The 21,431-nt window shown below is 38.2% G+C and overlaps 1 protein-coding gene across 6 annotated transcripts in view; it reads right to left on the bottom strand.

Moving 5' to 3' along the window:
• pcbp4 (poly(rC) binding protein 4) overlaps positions 1 to 18,985 on the bottom strand; it is a 104,103-nt gene extending 85,118 nt beyond the window's left edge. For all 6 annotated transcript variants that reach the window (XM_053484312.1, XM_053484306.1, XM_053484308.1 and 3 more), the window contains exon 1: positions 18,846 to 18,985. The gene's annotated coding sequence lies outside the window, so the exon portion shown is untranslated. The remainder of the gene's footprint in view (positions 1 to 18,845) is intronic.
• Between the last annotated feature and the right edge of the window lie 2,446 nt (positions 18,986 to 21,431).

Here is a 21,431-nt window from a genome sequence, read left to right as displayed (position 1 = left end):
ACGCCAGGACTCTAAAACGGGCCCTGTGATACGAAAGTGGCTCTGGTCGAGGGAGTCAGCCAAAATACATCGTAAAAATAATTGAAATGCGTTATTCCACTGGGATCAGGCCGGCTCGTCTTTGTCCTTCAGTTCTCCTCATATAAAAGCGGTACACATCACTATACACTAATATTTTACTTGAAAGGCACGTATTTATACAAAAGGAATGAACTCTAAAATTATCCACATGGATAAAACTGTTGTCTAGTCAGTGCACTGTTAGATTGTCTCTTATTTCATGGTATCCTGGCGCTTAAGATGGCATGCTGGCTTTTTATTTTTGAACACACACACACACACACACACACACAAACACAAGCACACACACACATACAGACACATGCCGACAGATAACCTAGGTTCATTTGTACACTGTATAAACAACGATTACACTTAAGCGTTCATGACGCCTGGTTAATTTTATACAACAGCAGCTCCAGGTGCAAGATTTAGGTTAATACACTCATTCTAACATATTAGTCTTTTTGGAATATTTTTTATGAAAGGAGTCTTGAATAGTAGTTGGTACTGGTCAGAGTGTGACATAAATGACATAAACTGGAACTAACTTGTTTTACACACATTCAGAGACTAGAAGAATATTAAACTGTTCAAATCCTATAGCTTTATTTTACTCGTTCTGTTTACTTTTTAAATATAATAACTTAATCATAAATATATTATGGAAATTTTAATCCTATTAAAAAAATGGATTTTTTTAAACGTTTTATTTATTATGACCCCTTGCAGACCACCTGCTGTGCCTTTACAAACCAGAGGCCCACATTTTGAAAAACACTGACATACTGTACAATACACTGTGGCTTTTTGTTCTTTGATAATAAACAGAAAAAGATTGCAGTTTAGGATTCTGCAAAATAGTCAAATATAGGATGTGTTTTAATACTTATTAACGAAAAATAGCTAACGCCAAGGCATTGGACTACGGTTCAGAAGGTCCTAGGTTCAAACCCCACAACCACCAAGTTGCCACTGTTGGGCCCTTGAGCAAGGCCCTTAACCCTCAGGTGTGTAATGAGATAAAAATGTAAGTCGCTCTGGATAAGAGCGTCTGCTAAATGTAAATATACACTGGCTCAAAATTAATTATAATCTATAACTGATTTGCTTGTACTGGTTATTCTGATTCAGCACTTGTTGTGCTCATGCTAACTGGCTTTTTTGCTTTCTTTCCTTAACTAATTCTTCTTCTTCTTTTTAAAAATTTTTATTTACAGTTTTGGTCAAACTGCCTTTTCACAAAATTTTTACCCTTTTGGAGCAAGGTTTATTTCTGAAACAAAAATGTTTTATACTGTATTTGATTTATTTAAAACCTGACTTTCCTAATGTTTCATTTTTATGCTAAATGTATTTTAAAACAACCAAATCCTTTCAGATTCATTCCAACTCCTTTTAAAGCATAATAATAATAATAATAATAATAATAATAATAATAGGCGGCATGGTGGCTTAGTGGTTAGCACTGTCACCTTGCACCTCCAGGTTCCGGGTTCGATTCACGCCTCGGGTCCCTGGTTTCCTCCCACAGTACAAAGACATGCAGATTCGGCTGATTGGCCTTCCCAATTTGCCTGTAGTGTGAATAAATGTGTGCCTGTATGTGCCCTCCGATGGATTGGCACCCTGTCTAGACTGTACTCCACCTCGTGCTCTGTCTCATGGGTTAGGCTCCAGCCCGCGCCAGCCCATAAAGCCCCCCCCCCCCCTCCCCCCCAACGAAACTGTAAACAGGACAAAGCTGTAGAAACGAGTGAGAGAGTGATGATAATAATAATAATAAAACAGGTTTTAAACAAAACTGTACAAACTTTATCTAGTGAAAAATCCACAACACTTTTACATTTGTCATTTATTTTAAAGCAATTCACCCTATCACCCCCACAAAAATTCACACACCCCTTAAAGTGTCATGTAATCAAAAAATGTCCAGACTGCCACTTGGATAATCTAGCATGGCGCTAGTCCAAAAATTGAGTGTTATATGGGGTGCATGCCATGACTAACTCAATCTAGAACGGGGCAAACTGATAACGGGTCTCCACTGACAAATTCCCCTCCAGACAGCATGAGGTCTGTTATATGCCCGAGGCAATGTAAAGGATAAAATAAATAAATAAATAAATAAATAAATAAATTCTGATTCAAATTTAATTCTGTATTTGCAACACCATGCAATATCGCGTACCTTGGACGGATGAAATCTTGTCAAAACAGTTATCCAAAGGTATCAGTCAGTGCACCTAGTCTCCGTTCGCACCTCCGAAGCACCTGCATTTCAGTACTAATCCAAAAGAGCATTCTTGGAGGCTGGTTGGAAAATCCTGAGGGAATTGCTTCGTCTGAACATTTTGGCTCTACAGCAGCTGTATACACGTGGTGAGTGTGAAAGCTGGAGCCAAACAACAAATAAAGAGCTTCTTTGTCTTCTTTATTATAGTCACAGAAGAAATGTCACCGGGTGGGCCTTTTTTAAGGTCACATTAGTGCTGAATGACAATACTGGTTGTAAATTTATGAATTCTGTGCTTTAGTGGAGGTGTTTGCGGGGAAAAACTTTTAGTACTGGAATTGTAAGTAGATTTTTACAGTAAGGCAATGTTGTTGTTGTTGTTTTAGATGCCATTTGCTCCTTAAATAGGAAGCTGAAATATGTAGTTGTTAATCAGTGAATCTTGTGCAGAAACCTATAAAGTTATATTGATTTAAAATGATCACGTACAATATGGGAATCACCAGGGGCTACCGAATATGATATTATCATGATACCTATGTGCCAGTTCAATATGAATTGCGATTATTATTATTATTATTATTATTATTATCAATACAGTTCTGATAATAATAGACATAGCGTGAAAGTTCACTTCCTTGTTCTCTTCGTCTTTCGAGATTAATGGCAGCTCACAAACCAAGTAGATGCATCCTGTCTCTTGCTATTGTGTAAGTAAGCAAGCGTACCCAAGAACGGAGACCTTAAAAAAACAAAGTGAGGGAGAGTGGAGGGGTGGGAGCGATCACTCCTGGGCACAGTACAAATGAATCGTGCCTAATGTGAAAACGCTATAAAACTGCTAGCAATAAGCTCAGCCTTGGACAACATGGGTTAAAGGTTAAATTGCACCTAGATAAAATGGACACTAAGCAGATATAACTGCTACCAGAAGCAAATACCTATCATTTAAGTCTCTTATCTTTTAGTGAATTGTTTTTTTTTTTTTTTTTTACAAGTGTCTCCTGTAGCCCAGATGTAAGAAATCATAAATGCTGTAGATTCAGAGTAGGTGAGGGTACTTTGGAGAAGAACAGTCCCCTTGGTGAGGTCATTTGAGGTCAGCTTTAGGATGTTAATTGGGGTGAAACGAATTGTTTTCCGGTTGCCACCCTTTGTCACCATATGGTCTTAAGTTATTTTTATAGTTCTTACTGGTGTTTTGTTTTGTTTTTTTCTTATTGTTACATTAAATCATTTTAATAAGAATAGCATGAGTAGGGAAAGGTAAATACCAATTTATCATCATTAATCCTTGCATGTATTGCAGATTTCATAGAGGATCACAGCAGGCAGCCGTTGTTTATTTACACACCAACACTGTGTACTCACGGCACGTCAATTAATTAGAATAATCCTTAATGTCAATAAAGTTACGATTTCTCCCTAAACACAAACTGGTGGCTTCTTTAATATGAGGCAACAGCAGGTTTTCACGCAGATTTCCGTATCCAATCTGTCACGTTGATGGACAGGTGCAAGGCAGGTTAGGGAGGGGGAAATATTCGAAACAAGCAAGGAAAAAAAACAGATCTGAGAAAGCAAGAAATCTGATTAACATGCACGCCACTAGGCTGCAGGCCTGACTGAGAGCTGCGAACACACAGATATTTGCATTCAGTCAATCTCCATCGCCTTGTACGCAGACCGACGCCAGTGCCTGATTAGACGTCCGTTTGTCCGTTTGTATCGCGCTCTCGGTCCTGGGCAGAGGCAAAGATTTCTAACGAACTAACGCGATGGCATCACAGACTGGGTGGGGTGAGAACACACACACATACAGACACATATGCAGTGGAGAAGAGAGAGCAGCGAACTAAAAATAGCACAAGCCTTTTTAAATATTTTAGTCACTCGCCTGGCAAGAGGGAGCATTTCCCACCCAAAACAACTTCCAACAAACATGAAGAATGCTGAAGCCTGCACTGGCAAAAAAAAAAAAAAAAAAAAACTTAAAAAGCAGAAACATATTTGTTGTCGCTGCACTGTGACTTTTCCGGCGCCCCTCTGGAGATTTTAGTGGCGAAGGTGACTTACAACCCTAAAAAAAAAAAAAACTCCAACCTACGGTTCCAGTTTAAGAACCCTGTTGTTGCAATTATCTGAAATGTTGCAAGACTCAGGCAAGATTAGCGTCCGTGCTACCATGTTTAAGCTAGTGTTAGGAAACGCCAGCTGTTTTTAGCACCCTTTGTTCCCAGAAAATACCTCACTTCTGATGACCTGTGACTCTTTATCAAATCTCAGTCTGTTATAAAGAAAGTAACAGAGTTTTTGTTTTGGAGGGAAGGTGGACAGAGGTGTCTATCTGATGTTTTATCCTGCACCAGACTCCCTTGATGGACAGAAGCCTCAACTAGAGACTTGATCAAAGCATACAAGTGACTGTAAGAAGCTTTTTTCGTTTTAAGTGCATGAATGAGTGAACCTAAATCGCTAAGAACAAATATCTGATTACATTCACTGCTTTTCTCTTGGTCTTAAAAGGAAATCAAGGCAAGATGAAAAACCAGAACCGTAAACATGTGCAACTCTCCATTATTGTATCTGTCTTTTGCTTGTTTTTCCCCTATAATCCATTCAAGTCCATAGCTGCCTCATTTAATCACATAATACTATAGTTGTCTTTCCATGTCACCTACTTAAGGGGAAATGTTTTCGGCTTCAGACTATCATGACGTCCAGTTCGTGCTGTTTATATTCACAGAGTACTGATAAGTTTGAGCAGCTTAAGTGCTGGCCGCTTTTACAAAGACGTTTTTGGCATCATCAGAAAACGTACTGAAGTGGTGGTTATTGGGTGGAGATCAATGCGAGACTCTATAGAAGCACATGCAATACACGGCTGGTCCAGTCTCAAGACATTTTTATTCTTTTCAGCTCGAAGTGCTGGAACATTTAAAAAAATGTTCAGAAATGTTCAAACTCTTACTATCATTTCAAAACATGGAGAGGTAAAAAAAAAAAAACTACTTTCACCCCTATTAATTACACTAGCTGTCAGTTCCACTAGTCGTGGCAGGATATGTGTTGATATCCAGTATTGCCTAATTACTTTATGATACGATTTTATCAAAACAACTTCCTAAATCATCACAGCTTATAGGCAGATAATGGGGTATGAGTAGATAAAACTATGTAACATAAATTTTGCTCCTGGATAGTATGTGTTGTTTCCTAATTGCTTATGCTTATGTAAAAGTATAGAAAGTGGTTATTTAACTTTTCTAACCTGTATAATGAAATTTAGAAATCAATGTATTTTCTATGTAAAAAAAAAACAATTGCACATTTTCATGTACACAAAGCCTGACCTAAACAACATATGAATAACGATTGACATGTATTTATACAAATAAATGTACATAAACAAAAATGTTTAGAAGTAAATCATTTTTCTGAGACTGTAATGTAAATCGCTTTCACATATCAGTAAGCATACTGTAAGTAGCAGACACATCTCAATATGAACTGTTTAAAGGAGATTTTTGCATTGTTTAGATGCCGCCAGAATTGTTTTACAAGGTCTAAGCAATAAAAACCAGGAAAGACAATAGGATTAGAAGGTGTGTCCGACCTTTTGACTGGTATAACATTACTGCCTTTACAGCTGTGTCGTGTATGTTAATGTATTCGGTGGCAGATGCTTAAGAGTGTAACACTTGGTGATGTAACAATAAATGGTGAAGGGACTTATTTTTTCTGGTGACTGAATGGGTACAAGAAGCACTGTACTGCGTGGTTAAACCGACGATCATCAATTGGTCTATTCAAACCTATGATCGATAATGGAATGTGTACCAACTCACATCACTAATGTTATCTTTATGCCAAAGCTTAGCTTCACCAGCGAGGCATGGGGTTTTGACTGACAACGAAATGTCTTCAATTTCCCTCACTGCAATGCTAAAATCAGTCATTTCAAAAAATAAATAAATAACATTAAAAAAATAATAGACAAAAGTAGTTTATCCTAATCAATTCATTTCAGACAAACCTTCCCAGATAATACTCACGATTAGCCTCTATTAGGATTTGATGAGTGGATATGGGAGGTTCAGGTGGAGCAACTGCTGTGAGAGAAAAAAATTGTCTATGAGCCTGTCTCATCTGTAATTCATAGTGACACCACATCCTCGTCACTTGATAACAAAGAAATCTGCCAAGTTATTACCACCTCAGACATGGGGATTCAAGGAGATGAAGATGAGACGAGGGGGAATTTTCTTGCCTGATCCTGATGAATATATCTAAATCTTTCGCTTTAAAGCGATGGGTCGCTGAACATTTTTTGAAGGAAGTGAGATGAGCAGACCCAATTAAAAATCACACTTCACCACCAAGCTTTTGGAAAGTCCCATTTTTCATCTGTACATTAGGGATTTTCATATATCTGGATTGCACGCTGTATCCACTCAGTGGATTTAATGCTAGTCAGCACTCTTGTCGTGATGGATAGCCTCTCAGGCGCTTGAGACTGGTGATTTGGTATGTGAAACAGACCTGACCAGTCAGAAGTGCTTCAGTTTGAAGATTTTCTACACAGTAAAGTCCTTTTTTCGCTGCTGCAGCCTGCTATCGCTGCATCCTAGCAGTGCAAATGAGTCGAGTTATTGGCATTTCTAATAGCCTTTAGAGATGCATGTGTCACTCTCCGCTCAAGGTAATTTATGGAATCCCTTCACCCTTTTGCACACTACTCTGTCTTTCAGTCTCTTTCTCTCCACCTCCACCCCTTCCCCCCCCCCCCCCCCCCCTGTTTCTTGCAAGATTTCTGGCCAGGTCTCGTTATTGAAAAAGGCCTCTCTCTCTTTCTTTTACTCCATCGCTTCGTCTCTCCTTATTAGATCTGCGATTCCAGACGCGCATTAAGATATTAAATCCAGGAAGGAAAGGAAATGGTTGCAGCTTGCCAGCTTGGCAGGATCCCCACTCCCTCCTTTTTTCCCTCTATCTTGCCTATCTTGCTACCGAAAGGACCCAGAGTCCAGTGGAGAGAGAAAGAGTGAGAAAAAAAAATTGGGCATCTCTCACTGTCCAGGCCCATGGATAGCCAGACAAAGCTCTCCCTTGTGAGCAAGGGAATGACGGGAAGAGGCTAACACAGTGGACGCTCTGTCATCGCTTGGATCCTGCTGACGCGTCACTGAATGAAGACGTGCATGCATGCGCCCACACAGCCCAGGCACCACTGGAGCATTCTTCATGACATGTGAGCATCTATTATGGTTGTTCGTTAGGCTATGCAGCTTCGCCAACAAACGAAAGAATGTCTTTTTTGTGCTAGCCCTGTCACTGGGTCTCCCTTGTGACAAAAAGAGACGAGATGCTGCGTCTTATAAAGAGCTACTTTGGTTCTTACAAAAGATTATGTTTTCAAATGCAACAAGCAAGCCTCAGAAAGGGTTAGTAGCTGCACCCAAGAAATAGATCGTAGTATTGGGAAATTTGATGAAAACCCCATTTATATCTGTCCCCTTTCCTTCCAGATGTGTTCAACATTCTGTTACTACTTGAATTAAAGACCAAATTATCATCAAGACCCCTCGTCCCTTATGTTGAAATCATGTTTGTTTGCACAACTGCTGCAACTGCACAACTGCCCAGTCACTCTTTCTTGTGAGATGAACATGTCTAGATCCCTCAAAGTCAGCCAGGTTAATAAAGGTAGCTTGTTAGGGTCCCTATAAGCATTGGTGGCCAAAGTACACATCCTGTACTTGAGTAAAAGTTAGAAGCACCTCGGCGTCTGATTGTCATTCACATATCATGGGCAATTTGGAAACACCAGTTAGCCTAACATGCATGTCTTTGGACTGTGGGAGGAAACCAGAGTACTCAAAAGACACTCACAAGACATAAGAAGAACATGCAGTGTTTTGATAGTATACTTCAAATATTACACCACTGTGGCTATGTTAAAACATTACGCACAAATGTAGTGAAAGAGAAAGTACAGATATTTGTAGGATGTAGCGGGGTAAAAGTAAAATATATCTGAAAAAAATAAACTCCTCAGATAAAGTACAGATGCATACTTGTAGAGTAACTAATAATGTAGAGTAACAAAGTAAATGTAATTAGATCCCTTCCACTTCTGCCTACAACACTTCTGAGGGAGTTCTGAAATAAAATACACAAGGAATCCTTAGGTAAAGCGAGCCTCACTGGCCCCTTTTTTTAAGACATATTTGCTCACAAATTATGTGCCACTAAAGCTATAACAAGGTCCATGATTATGGTAGTCGGCAGATCTTCTCCTGTTTTCTAAACAAAGATGACAATTTGAAAAGGTGACATGCAGGTTGTACCGTACTGTATATCCTAATAATATTTAAATGGCTTTGTCTGTGCTTATGATTTAAGAGAAGTCTGAGATGTGAGACACGGAGCAGGACAATCCTGGAAAATGGGGACAACAGATTAGAAAATGGTGTGCAGAAAAGGGTACCATTCTTTAAGGCTTGACAGAATTATAGAGTCGTTTCTGAATGAAAGGAAACACATTTTTACTTTTTTGTGTGTGTGTGCATGTGCTGAAACACAAATAGCCCATTTTGGAAAACATAGTCTCAACCGATATTGTTATGCTTATGCAAAATTTAGCCTAGATCCTCCTTATGTTAGCATTAAGAATCTCGGATTACTAGAGGACAGCTTGGCTTCAGACTTGTCACTACCAAATCTGAGAAATGAGCTCTGTCTCTTCTAGCATTCCCTCTAGTCAGTTATTAACCCGTAACCCCTGCCTTAATGCCCCCCCCCCCCCCCCCCAATCTGATGCCAGATCTGGGCACTTTTCCAACACACTCATCTTTCCCTCAGAGAATACAGAGTGCACTAAAATGAGTGCTTTTCCCCCCTCTATTCTCACAGCTCCATTCATTTGCCTCTAGCAGCAGAAAGCCCAAAGGTCCTCTGCCTTCTGTATCTCCGCCACTCTCGACTCAGCACTAACGCGGAAATTGAAAAGAGCAAGAAGCTAAAAGACCTGATGGATACAGAGCTTAGGTATACACTTTTCCTGGAAGGGGTGGAAGAATACCAGGACTCGTGGATGCGGCTTGCCGGAGAATTCTCCCACATGCTGCAGTGTATGACGGTTTGGGTTTATACTTCTGGAGGAAATAAAGGGATGAGTCAGACACGCCATGGCAGCTCTGTGGTCCTCAACTGAAATGGAGCAGGCAGGCGTTGTGTTTGGCAGAACAGGTGTTTGATACACATGTCAGTTCAATTATATCCTGAAATCCTCACAGCTTGGATGGTGACTTTTTTTTTTTAATTAGCTGTCACTTGTAAACCAAGTTAAAGTTGAGCAACAGACTAAGTGTTTCCGATATCTACAGTATCTTTACAGTTACAGCTTTGATCATTGTAGACATTAACAAATCACTGAACTCACAGTTTTGTAATTTTTTTTTCATTTCATATGCATACATATTGCGACACACACCTCGATATCATGATAAACTGTAAGCTAACAATTTTGCCATGTCATCCACCCATGGACACACTATCTCTCTCAGATATTTAACTGAATGCTTTACTTCGAAATCTTAACAAAATGCTTCGTTAATTAATGGCCGAGACGGTCTGTGAGACTTCAATGGGCAATGCGAAATAAATATATAAAAGAATTAAGCAGACTAATTAACAAGTGCCTGGTTTTCAGTTAACAACACTGTCATTCTCTAAGAATGTAAAGAAGGGCTGGTTTGACATTTAGAACAAGCCATTCTATCATCTTAACAACAGCAAAAGCAATGTACCAGGGGCATTTAAGTCAAACCAGGACTTTTGACTTTGCAGAATATCGGAACACAGTTGCATATGAGAGTAAAAAAAGCCCCTTTATTTCTTTATATAATCCCCTGCTATGCTAATGCACTTATCCCAGAGTTTCACTAGTGCTTGGATCCCATTAAGACTGCCTGCTTCACATGTGCAACGCTGGCTTTCCAGGAACTCCTTTAATGAGCCAAAACAGGTAGAAATTGCTTGGAGCAAGGTCAGGGCTATACAGGGATGTGGCAATAACTCCTAACCGAATCTAGTAATGTGCAAGTGGATGATCATGTGTACAGTTTCCACAGCCAGGTATATATGCAAGTTGGGGACAGGTTATCCGCCGATTTTTAAGGATCAGGAGTTCTGCGGCCAGGATCGTCATGGACTCGACTTTAAAAACGGCTTAGAGTCTCATCACTGTGCTTTATCAGTTTTACACACATATTTCACAGATTCCTGATAAAGTGATAAATAACTTCAGGTTTTTTATATAACCTCATGTATTTTATATAACTCTTCAAAAATGATTATAGATTATTCTGAAGCGAGGACATGATGCCGAAAAATAATTTTTAAAAACTGTCACGTAACTTCAACTCTCATCCGAATTTGAAATTCTTGCATTTTTTTTTTTTCAAAAGAAGTACATCAAAGGGGCCAAGAGAAATTCAAAGGCAACTGTGATGTGTGAATGTATGTATGTAAAAGAGTGAGAGATAAAGAGAGACAGCGAAAGAGAAAGCAGTAAAGTAAATGAGGCAAGTTCTGACACTGATAGCAAGTGAACAGAGCGGCAAACAACAGGCCTGGAGAGAACAAGCTCTAAGTTTAGACCTGGTCTCCACACAAAAGCAACAATCACAGAGTTAAATCAGGAGCTGGCTGATAACCCGCATGCTTTTAACCCTACTGGCTTGGGCAAAAAGGACCATCTGCATTTGATAAATCTGTTTAAGCTGTTTCATGACAGAGGAGATTGATAAAAGTGCCATAGCAATAACAGTGACCTTAAGTGAATTGTTTATTAGTTTAAATTTAGATTAAACACCATTTATCAAGCTGGATACAAACAAATGTACTTGTATTTGGACATCATCTGGAGGAGCATTTTATTCCAATTGGTATTAATGAAAATCCAGTTTATATCCTAAAAGTTGGTGTTCATTTATGGAAATAGAGACACATTAAAGTGATCCTTGGTGGGTTTTTAAATAATGGAATTGGTGTGTGTTGCTGCTATTTTATACATAGATATGTTATGATGGCAATTTTAGATAGCTCAAACAAGTCATTACTTTAAGACAAAAGAAATGATGAGAATCATCAAGGACCATCTGATACGGTACTATCGCAATACTTTGGTGTCAATTCAATTCTACACTTATCATGATTTTATAAATATCATGTTTATAAAAAAATAAAATTGGGGGGAGTCAGAAAGGTATCACGATACATCAGTAAATCAATCTTTCTGCCATTTCTAGTATAACAGTACAAAGCATTGTTGAAGGTGAAGCAGAAAAAAAAAGAGCTATAGCGAATGGGAACATTAGTCATATTTTGACATCTTTGAACCTCTCTGTGAAGATTTTCTTAGACGGAATTTCATTGGCATCAGTAAATGCAAAGTCATCAATTAGATTTAAATAAGCAATATCATGCATAGCACTCAATGCACAAGCATCTGGAGGCAATGTCATGATCTGGGTTGCTTCAGTTGGTCAAGTCTAGACTCGTTATGTCTTGTAACGTTATGTGGCAATAAAATAAAATCAGCTAACAACCTGCATATTCTGAATGACCAGGTAAACACATTGATCACCAATGAAAGTCATTAAAATGTGTTGGCAAGTCCTTAAGGCCAGATTTCGACTATGAAACTAAAGAAGGTCTGACAAAATATTAGTGCGAGTGTGCACCGTATACCTACACATAAGTATAAGAAAATCAGCGTTACCAAACCTTTTGTGTATCTGCCTGAAATGTTTTTGTTTTTTTTATTTGGTCTGCAAAAATGACTTAGTAGGCATGGTGCCTAGAAATAAAGTCCCAGCTTATTCATCTGATCACACAAAGGTCACAACGTCCAGCGTTTACACAATGGCTCACAGAGAAAAGGTGCTGCCAAAACAAACTAAAAAAAAAAATCAGGAATGTTCCGTCTGTCAACAAGATAGAGTGTACTGAGCCATTTCTATAAATGACCTCCATAGGAAAACACAAAGATCTATTTAGCAGGAGGAAGTATCATATGAGGAAGCACTAGTGGAAAACTGGTGTGTCAAAATTCTTGATTTTGTAATTCTTGATATATATATATTTTTGTCTGTGCATAGATGTGTGAGTGTCCATGAATTTACCCAACTGTCAGGCATAATTTGACTTATTAAGCATCTCTATGTTGTGAGTTGACGCTGTAATGAGGTATATGCAGGTTTCTAAGCCGACTGCATGGTTAAGATCATTGCCGATTAGGGTGCAGTATGCTATCGTGCTTTCTCTGAAGATTGTTCTGTGGTGCTCCCGGGAAGCTCAGTCTAATTATGTTGGAGTAGGGTAAGGATTTAAAAGCTAATAATTTCTTTAATTTGACCAACTCGTCAAGCACTGTACCCTATATTATGTTGCATGCGTGGGGTTTTTGGTGTATGTATGTGTGCGTGCATGCGTGTGTATGTTCTTGACCAACAGCAGAAGGGTCATGTAGCTCTCTTCAGTTATTCTGTTTTTGGGCCAAATCATTGCGATATGTGACAATGAACTTTCTTGCTTTAATATAATGCAATACAGTGAACACTGCAATGAGCAAATATGGCAATGCAATGGCTATCTTTGCTAATTGAAAGCAATATTTTATAATCAACATGGTGCTTCAGGGAAAGTACGGTTAATGAAATGCAATCCTATCATTTCTCGTAAATGCTATGGTTAAAGAGAAATAAGACGCACCTTCCAGGCACACACAGGGGTATATAATGCATTCTATACAGTTCTCAGATTCTAATCCTGGATGTCTCGTTGCAGCCGTTGATACCACTGGTTAGGCAAATGATCGATATCTTTTCAGAGTTCCCTTTGATATCAAAGAACATTCTAGAAGCTAAGCTCGCTCTGCTTTGAACTGCAAAAAAAACTGAGGACAAAGAAAATGCTAATTCAAACTAATCACATTCATCTGTTACAGTACATGCGTTTTTACTCTTCAATGACGAACGTGATAACTGCTGGGCGTCGCTGTGTTTACCATCTCTGTCAGAAATCACCGCAACCGGTAGCCAAACTATTAGCAAACATAAAGCTGATATAGTATCTGCCATACATACACAACTTAACAAAATCTTCAGACACGTAAACTTTGTTATCATGAATTTGATTATTAGGCAATAATCCATCATGTGAAAACAAGATCATGTGACAAAGCTGATTATTTTCCTATTGCAGCCTTTCCAAAATGGAAACGCAAATTTAATGCATAATTTTTTAAAATATTTTTAAGAAAAGAAAAAAAAAAAGAAAAATGCTGCAGACTTCACTGTGTTAAAAAAAACTATTTACAGCTTTACCTGCTTTCAAAAATGCTAAATATTTCCTCCCAGAACACGTCACCATAGGAACAAGTGCACATGTTTTAACTGTTTACTTGGAGCACCCATAATACAGGTCATTATTTACTGTAAGTTCATCACATTGGATCATTCGATCCGCAAGTTATTGGCATAAGTTTTATGTCAGATGTCCTTTCTGCCACAAACCGCCCACTTCTCAAGGTTTGGGACGGGCATTTCAGTGGCTGAGTATTTTATCACAGTCACCAAAGCCCAAGAATTACTCCTTAGGTAAATTCTTTAAATAAATTTTAGCTAAATACTATTTTTTTTTTCTATTTTATGTTGATTAAATCTACAGTGTTTGTTCACCTAAAAACAAAATTCTTCCTGTAAAAGAAACTTCTGACATTGGATTCCATAATAAAGGGCAGCACTAGAGACTTTCTTTTGCTCTAAAACGTGGGGTTTCCAGTTAATCTACTGCAACAGTTTAATTTTTTATTGCAACACCCATGACACACACGCACATGCATGTATGCAGTACTTACTCTGCGCCAGTTAAAATGCCATTCTGTGATAAACAAGGTGAGATATTCAGCTTATGAGATATAAATGTAAGGTTCACAAACCTGCCTACGTGAACACACCTCTAAAAATAATTTAGCTATATTTTACACGAGCAGGGTTTGAGCACCAGCAGCGAGCCGCACACAAGGGTTTGTGGAACTCACGCTACCAGTTACCAACACCTCTGCTAATAAATCATCAATGCTCTATCCCATGGATCTAATCTTATATAGATGAGCATCGGATAGATAACTATAAGAAGTCAGAATTTGTGCCTCAACTTGCAAACGCATTCACTTTGTAACAGGCAACCTCAAGGGCAAATCATGTGATTACGCTTAGACAGGATCAAAACAAAATAATTTTAAAAATAACTAACTATGATATCCCTAATGCTAAGTGGCAAAAATATATATATATTTTTTGCATGTATTGGGTGAATCAGATAACTTGTGTTGGCTTCATGTTTTTAGTCAAAAATTCCAAACAAACCACAGACTCTTCTTGGAGGAGCTAAGTGGGGCCGGGGGAGCTGGGCTATCCTAGGGGTAGTCACAGCACCCCCAAGCCCCTCCATGGCACCACCCAAGTATTAGCTGCTTCGCTGCCTTTTGTCACATAATTAATAACAGTAAAATTAATCCCCCCATGGGAAACAATCTGTGTTTTATGAAAGAAGGCTTTTAATCTGATGCCATGGCTAATGTGATTTGCTCCAGCTTTGTTGTACCTTCAGCACCAGAATGCAAATGAATATTTTCTGAAACTCAACACTTGACCTAATAAAAAATAAAAAAATAGGCAACTTTTACATGTTTTCTTGTTTTCATGTACCGTGAGGCAAATATAAAGTAATAAAAAATGAAAATTTAAGAACAAATCTAACCCTGATCTCAAGAGCCTTCCTCCCTCTCTAGTCTATTGCATGACCCAGGATGAATCTGCAATCACAATATTTAATTGAAAGAGCCATGACAGCCAAAGCAACAGTGAGAGCAGTTATCTTTGAAAATACCCCTGCAGAGAAGACGCCATTCACACAAAGTGTCTTTTCTTTCTCTAGACACACACAGCATCATCCCTTTTTTTTTAAACATGCATGAATTAACAAACAGAATTAAAATCGATGGAGTAAAACGGATGTGTTACCAAATAGCATGAATAACAAGAGGCAAAACAACATGATAGTTTAAAAAAAATTACAAAATTTCACAAGTTTTAAAAAGGCGTTTAGGTTCCAAAGAGCCCCAGGTATGCAAGGATAATCTTTCATTATAAATAGCCAGTGAATCTGTAATATTTCAAAAAGATGGACATAAAGGCTTTACTTTGTTTCGCTTACATTAGCTGCCATTTGAGGCTACATCCATGATTGATTTCCATCAAAATGATAATTACAAATAAAATCTATCTAAAAAAGCTATATATAGTAAACTGTTTAGTATCTTAATTAGTTGAAAACTCCTAAAATTTTGTTGTACAAAAGAGGGTAGCTGCTACAGTAGTACCTCCCTAGTGTGTTGATAAAACTAGCTTGATATCCTCGTCAAAATTTAAAACCAATTGTTTATGTTGAATTTCATTTAAGCCATGATAAAACAAATTTAACGTTCTGTGTAGTTAATATAGCAAGCTGTTCGTTTCAGCTCAGGCAAAAATATGCTCTTAGCCTGCTTAAGAAAATGGCTGATACACATTTTCCTACATGTGTAATCACGGAAAGGCAATAGCCTCCGAGCTAAAATTGCTGACTAACATTAAACGTTACAAGACCCTTCAGATTACTTCAATGAGTTCATGCCAAAAAATGTGCTTCCTTAGTGTTCCTTATCAGTTTGGCTTCAAATCGGCTCTCTTATTTTAAGAATGACGGTATTGTCTGAGTAATCAATTAAAGAGCCAGTGGAGCGTTATCCTGTTATCAGGATTAACGAGTAACGCTTCAATGACCAGCTGCCCACTTGGGACATCTGTTGAGGTTTGTAGTAGTGATGGACAATTTGAAAACTAATAGAAGAACAAATAAAGCTTGCATTGTTTTTCATTAACTTACAGTATTGTCTTGCGGCTTGCTCTGGTCCCACGTCAAATACAACGTGGCTGTGTTATTATTAATGACTCAGTTGTTAATTGTAAGGCTAATTTAAGCAGTCCAGACTATTAAATGTTTGAATTCTGCTGCCGAATCACCCAAGGAAACCATAGTCTAGTGCAACAAAAGTGTTTTTTTTTCTCCCTTTAAATGTTATGGCTATAAAAACCACTAGCTTTAGTTTATAATTCACCACTTTTATCAAAACCATATTTTTATACACTTTGATTTTGACCAATATTAAAATAATAGGTTTTTAATATGTTTTGCAATAAACCCCTTTTTCTTGCCATTCTGAATAATTAAGCAACCTAACGAGTATTTACTTATAATTAGGTCTTTGCATGTAATAGACACTATCTCTCACACATTCTCTCTTAAATAAGCACGTGTGTGTATATGTCTTACTATCATTGTGATGACCTTCCAGGGAAATACTCATTAATTTTATGCCTACACCTCAATCTAAGCCTAGCCTTTGACCCCAGTAACCACAAATGAAACCTTTGGCTCCTTTATGTATTTTCTTTTCTTCATTTTGTTTTTTATATCCTGGGAACCAGGCACATATCTCCAGAAGGTCAAAAGGGTCAGAAATTCCTATTCTTGTGGAACAGAAAGACACTCATACACACAAACATACAGTACACACATTTACACTCATTCACAGGATACTGTATGTAAGGAAAATTTATAAATCCCATAGTTTGACTTGGTTTAATTCACTTAACCCTTTATAAGGCATTCATTAAAATACTTTAAAAAAAAAATGTAAGACTTTTCCCCAAACTTCTTTCTCTGAATTTGAAACTTTTTAATTGTTGTTATTTTTATGTTGCAAATGAAGGCTAGCGAAATAACCATATATGGTTCTTCGCCTGTCTAGAGTAATACTTTTCCCAATAAGTGCCTAATTTATATACACTCTGGTTTATTCCCACACTCCAAAGACATGCAGATTAGGTTAATTGGCATTTCCAAATTGCCTGTAGTGGGTGAATGCGTGTATGCCTGAGGTCCTACCATGGTCGTAAAATGGGAATAAATACAATGGTAATCACCACTGGCCTCCACAGTCCCTAGCTGGACTACAGAGGTTCCTAGAGGGATGGATATGATATACCACAAACAATTAATAAAAAAATAAAAAATAAACTCCAAATACATGTTTTTTTCTGAGGTACTGCTCCTGGCACCTATAATTTCAAACCAAATGTGGTTCTTGGCCCAAATAAAGGTGATGAGGACTAGTGAGGTGTGTAGAAACTTGCAATGACACATTTGTATCTTTAGACAATTAAAAATGATTGTTTTTTCCATACTACTAATCAGTTGAGCATAATCTAATTAGTTGTATGAAATACAGACCTAATCTCTTTCTCCCTAACACACACACACACACACACACACAGCTATTTTCTTGACACTTGTGTACTCTAATGGTGATGGAACAATTCACGAATTGTTTATGATGATTCACTTAAACTAATCACAAATAACAAACTGAAGTCACAAACCTGCAGTGTCAAATTCAGTAATAGAATAATTTCTATTGATTGTGTAAAGCTGCTTTGTGACAATAACAATTGTTAAAAGCGCTTTACAAATACAATTTTATTTAACTGAATTGAATATTATTGGGTTTTTTTTTTTTTTTTGTCTTTTTATTTGTTAGTTTATAAACCTGCAATCCTAGGCTACTATCCAAAAGGTTAATCGACACTTCAGCCCACTCAACTGTTTGTGTATTTCTGATTCAAACTTTTGTCAAATTGTGGATAAAATTCAGTTCAATAGTAAGCTGTCCCATATGCCCCACATATGTCCACTTGAGACATCTCTTAGTTTCTGCCTCATGCCAAGTCGTCTGTTTGTTTGTTTATTTGTTTGTTCGTTTGAATCGACTCAGACTCGGAATGACTCAGTGATTCACAGCCTCAGCGTTAACCTTCATGTCTGAAGTGTTGCGTTAACATTGACAACACGGATAGTGTAACTTGACAGATACTGACGTTCCGACTTGAGCTTATATTAGTTGTGATAATAATAATAATAATAATAATAATAATAATAAAGAAAAAATAATCATACACTGTAAATGCTAGTTCATGTGACAGTATAGATTATGTCGCGCGCTCAAAATCTCCTAACATCCCTTTGAGCTCGCGCTTTGTGCTGCATGCGTGCGCGAGGAGATCGGAGCGGAGCTCGAGCTCAGCTAAACGTGCAGCTTGGCGTGGGCTTCCCGACCACACGCGCGGCTTTTCCCTTCGTGATGATGATGATGATGATGAAGCGACACGACCTGTTAAAGAAATTCCTACTCACGCCAGAAAAAAAGGTCTCTCGCTTTAAAGTTACACATTGCATTGTGATACGCGTAAATCAGATCACCTTACGGGGCAAAACAGCTTCTGAAGTCGCACGCATTTGCACTGGGCTGGAATGAAAGCGCAGTGCCCGCTCAAGATAGAAGGAAATGAAGAGGAGTGTTGTTAGGTCGCGTTCTTACCTTTTCCGAGTGGCACGCGCGGATCAAACAAAGCCGGAAACGGGTTCAATATTCCTGCCCGGTGTCCACATTGTCAGTGCAAGGATTTTACTGTAGAGGAAGAAAATCCCTGATGTGTGCGTGTGTGTGTGATAGAGGGAGAGAGAGACTGTGGAACAATAAGAGAGAGAGAGAGAGGGAGGAGGGAGAGAGATAAAGAAAAAGGAGGGGGAGCGAGCGCGCGCGAGGAAGAGAAAATGCACCCTCTCTACAACAGTCAAATAAGGGGCTCAATGATCATACATTCTGGAGAACGCCTTTATTTACTCCAACAACTCCACATTAAAAATAATCCATTTTGCATTTCCTCACTCCATTTAACATGCCCTTTATTCCTACTGTACCTTCCCTCAATCTTTAACCACCTGGAAGAAAGAGTTATCAGGATGTGGGTGCACATCTCACAGCCTGGGTTTGCATGTGCAAGGAAATGTACAAAATAGAAACAAACCTACATTCTTGCATCATTATAATCCAAGCAACATTCAACAACAAAAAAAACCCTATCATTGTGCATTTCCTGCCTAGTGCCCAGTGTTTCCGTGAAATCCTGATTAGGATAAATCAGTTACAGAATGTCCTCTGTTTCTACGGTACCTTAAGCTATTCCTTCAATCTTTAACCACCTGAAAAAAAGAGTTGTCAGGATGTGGGTGCACATCTCACAGCCTGGGTGTGCATGGGCATGCAAGAAATCATGGTCCTAAGGAAATGCACAAAATAGAAAACCAACCTGTTTTTTTTTTTTTTTTTTGCATTATTTTAAAATTGTAACTGTCATCATAGTGCATTTTCTTCCTAGTTCCCAGTGTTCCTGGGTAAGGCCTTGAATCCATTCTGATCACGATAAATCAGTTTAGAGAAAATAAAGGGATAAATTAATATTCTAGAGTTGTTCAAAAATCTGTAAAGGAATTGTTGTTGTTGAGATAGCAAGGACACCATGTTTCGATGTAGAAGCATTGACTAAATAATGCATTTGTTTACTTTGTACACGGAATGTCGCCTTGTGCTGTTCAAGGATGGATGCAACAATCATGCATGAACGACATTTTAATAGGCTATCTCTTGAAATTTACTGCCATCTGGTGTAAAAGAGACAAGGTAAACATGACCCCGGGTCACGATTTGTCACATCTTAGTCTGAATACAAGTCTGAATATGATTTGAATGTGACACAGATGGTTTGTTTTCTCAGGCTGTGTACAGTATACACATGCAATCTACATTACAATCCATTAGACTTAGAACTTGTAATTGATTTGTGATTCCAGTAACATCACAGAAAACTAGTAAAATATATATGTATACACTGTACAGTATGTGCATGGTGTAAACTATTGCTCGTGGTTCTGGGCAGCATGAGGAATCCAATATGTAGCATGTACACAGCATGTACACAACAGTACACAGCATGTACTGTACTGTTGCAGAGGAGCGGTGGATCTGTAGATGTGCTTCCTCCTTGTGGCTGGTTGATGCACTCACTTCAAACACAAACACACCCTTTTTCCTTCAGTGAAGCAGCATCATGCACCATTCAACAAACACAAAATTTTTCCTTGAATATACTGTGTGTATCTTTTTTTTTTTTTTTTTTTTTTTTGAAAACAGCATCTAAATTAGGGGCTATATCATAAGATATATGTCTAGTTATTTTAGCTTGATTTAACACCCTTGTTTACTTATAGTGTATAATGAACTATACCGGACGCAATGGAACTTTCTGTGACTTTAAGTTAATATATGTCTTAGTGGTTCCCCTAAAGTGTATTTATTAATTCTCCAGATGAAATATCCTTCAGATAATGCATCGTTTGATACTTCACATTGTTTTATTCCTCTTCCAAACAAAACTGGCCAGAGCTGAGCAACAAGCTGGGGGTGGATATCTTTTTATATTAGGTCACATTGGGAAAAAATCTAATTGGCTTGGTTAAGCCCTGGCCAACACAAATATGGAAACATAACAATAAAAATTGTATTTTGCTTGATAGGTCCTTTAATTTTTCTCTAGTTAAGACAATGTAGACACTCACTCACTTACTGTCTATACTGCTTCATCCTGTATTCAGGGTTGTCTGGAGCTTAGGGCACAAGGCGGGGTACACCCTGGACAGGGTGCCAATCCACTGCAAGGCACACACCCATTCACACACTACGTGCAATTTGGGAACGCCAATTAACCTCATCTGCAGGTCTTTGGGAAGACACTTGAGTACCCGGAGGAAACCCACCAAGCACGGGGAGAAAATGCAAACTCCATGCACACAGAGATAGGAGTCGAAATCAAACCCGGACCCTGGAGGTGCAAGGGAACAGTGCTAACCACTACACCACAGTGTACAGTACAATTAGTACAGTGACAAGAATATTAAAAGAATCTTGAATCCTAATGGTAGTGGTTACATTGATGACTAAATAATTTCATTGCATGTTCAGTACATCAACTATGGAAGAAGTTATTTTCTTAACCAGCTATTAGTTAATATCAATGTCATTTCATGTGCCTCCACATCTTTCCACAGACACATTATTATCATTTTT

This window comes from Clarias gariepinus, chromosome 23 (genome assembly GCF_024256425.1).
Source record: "Clarias gariepinus isolate MV-2021 ecotype Netherlands chromosome 23, CGAR_prim_01v2, whole genome shotgun sequence".
NCBI lineage: Eukaryota > Metazoa > Chordata > Actinopteri > Siluriformes > Clariidae > Clarias > Clarias gariepinus.
The sequence above is the reverse complement of the archived record's forward strand: the minus strand, read 5'-3'. Positions and strand labels throughout refer to the sequence as shown.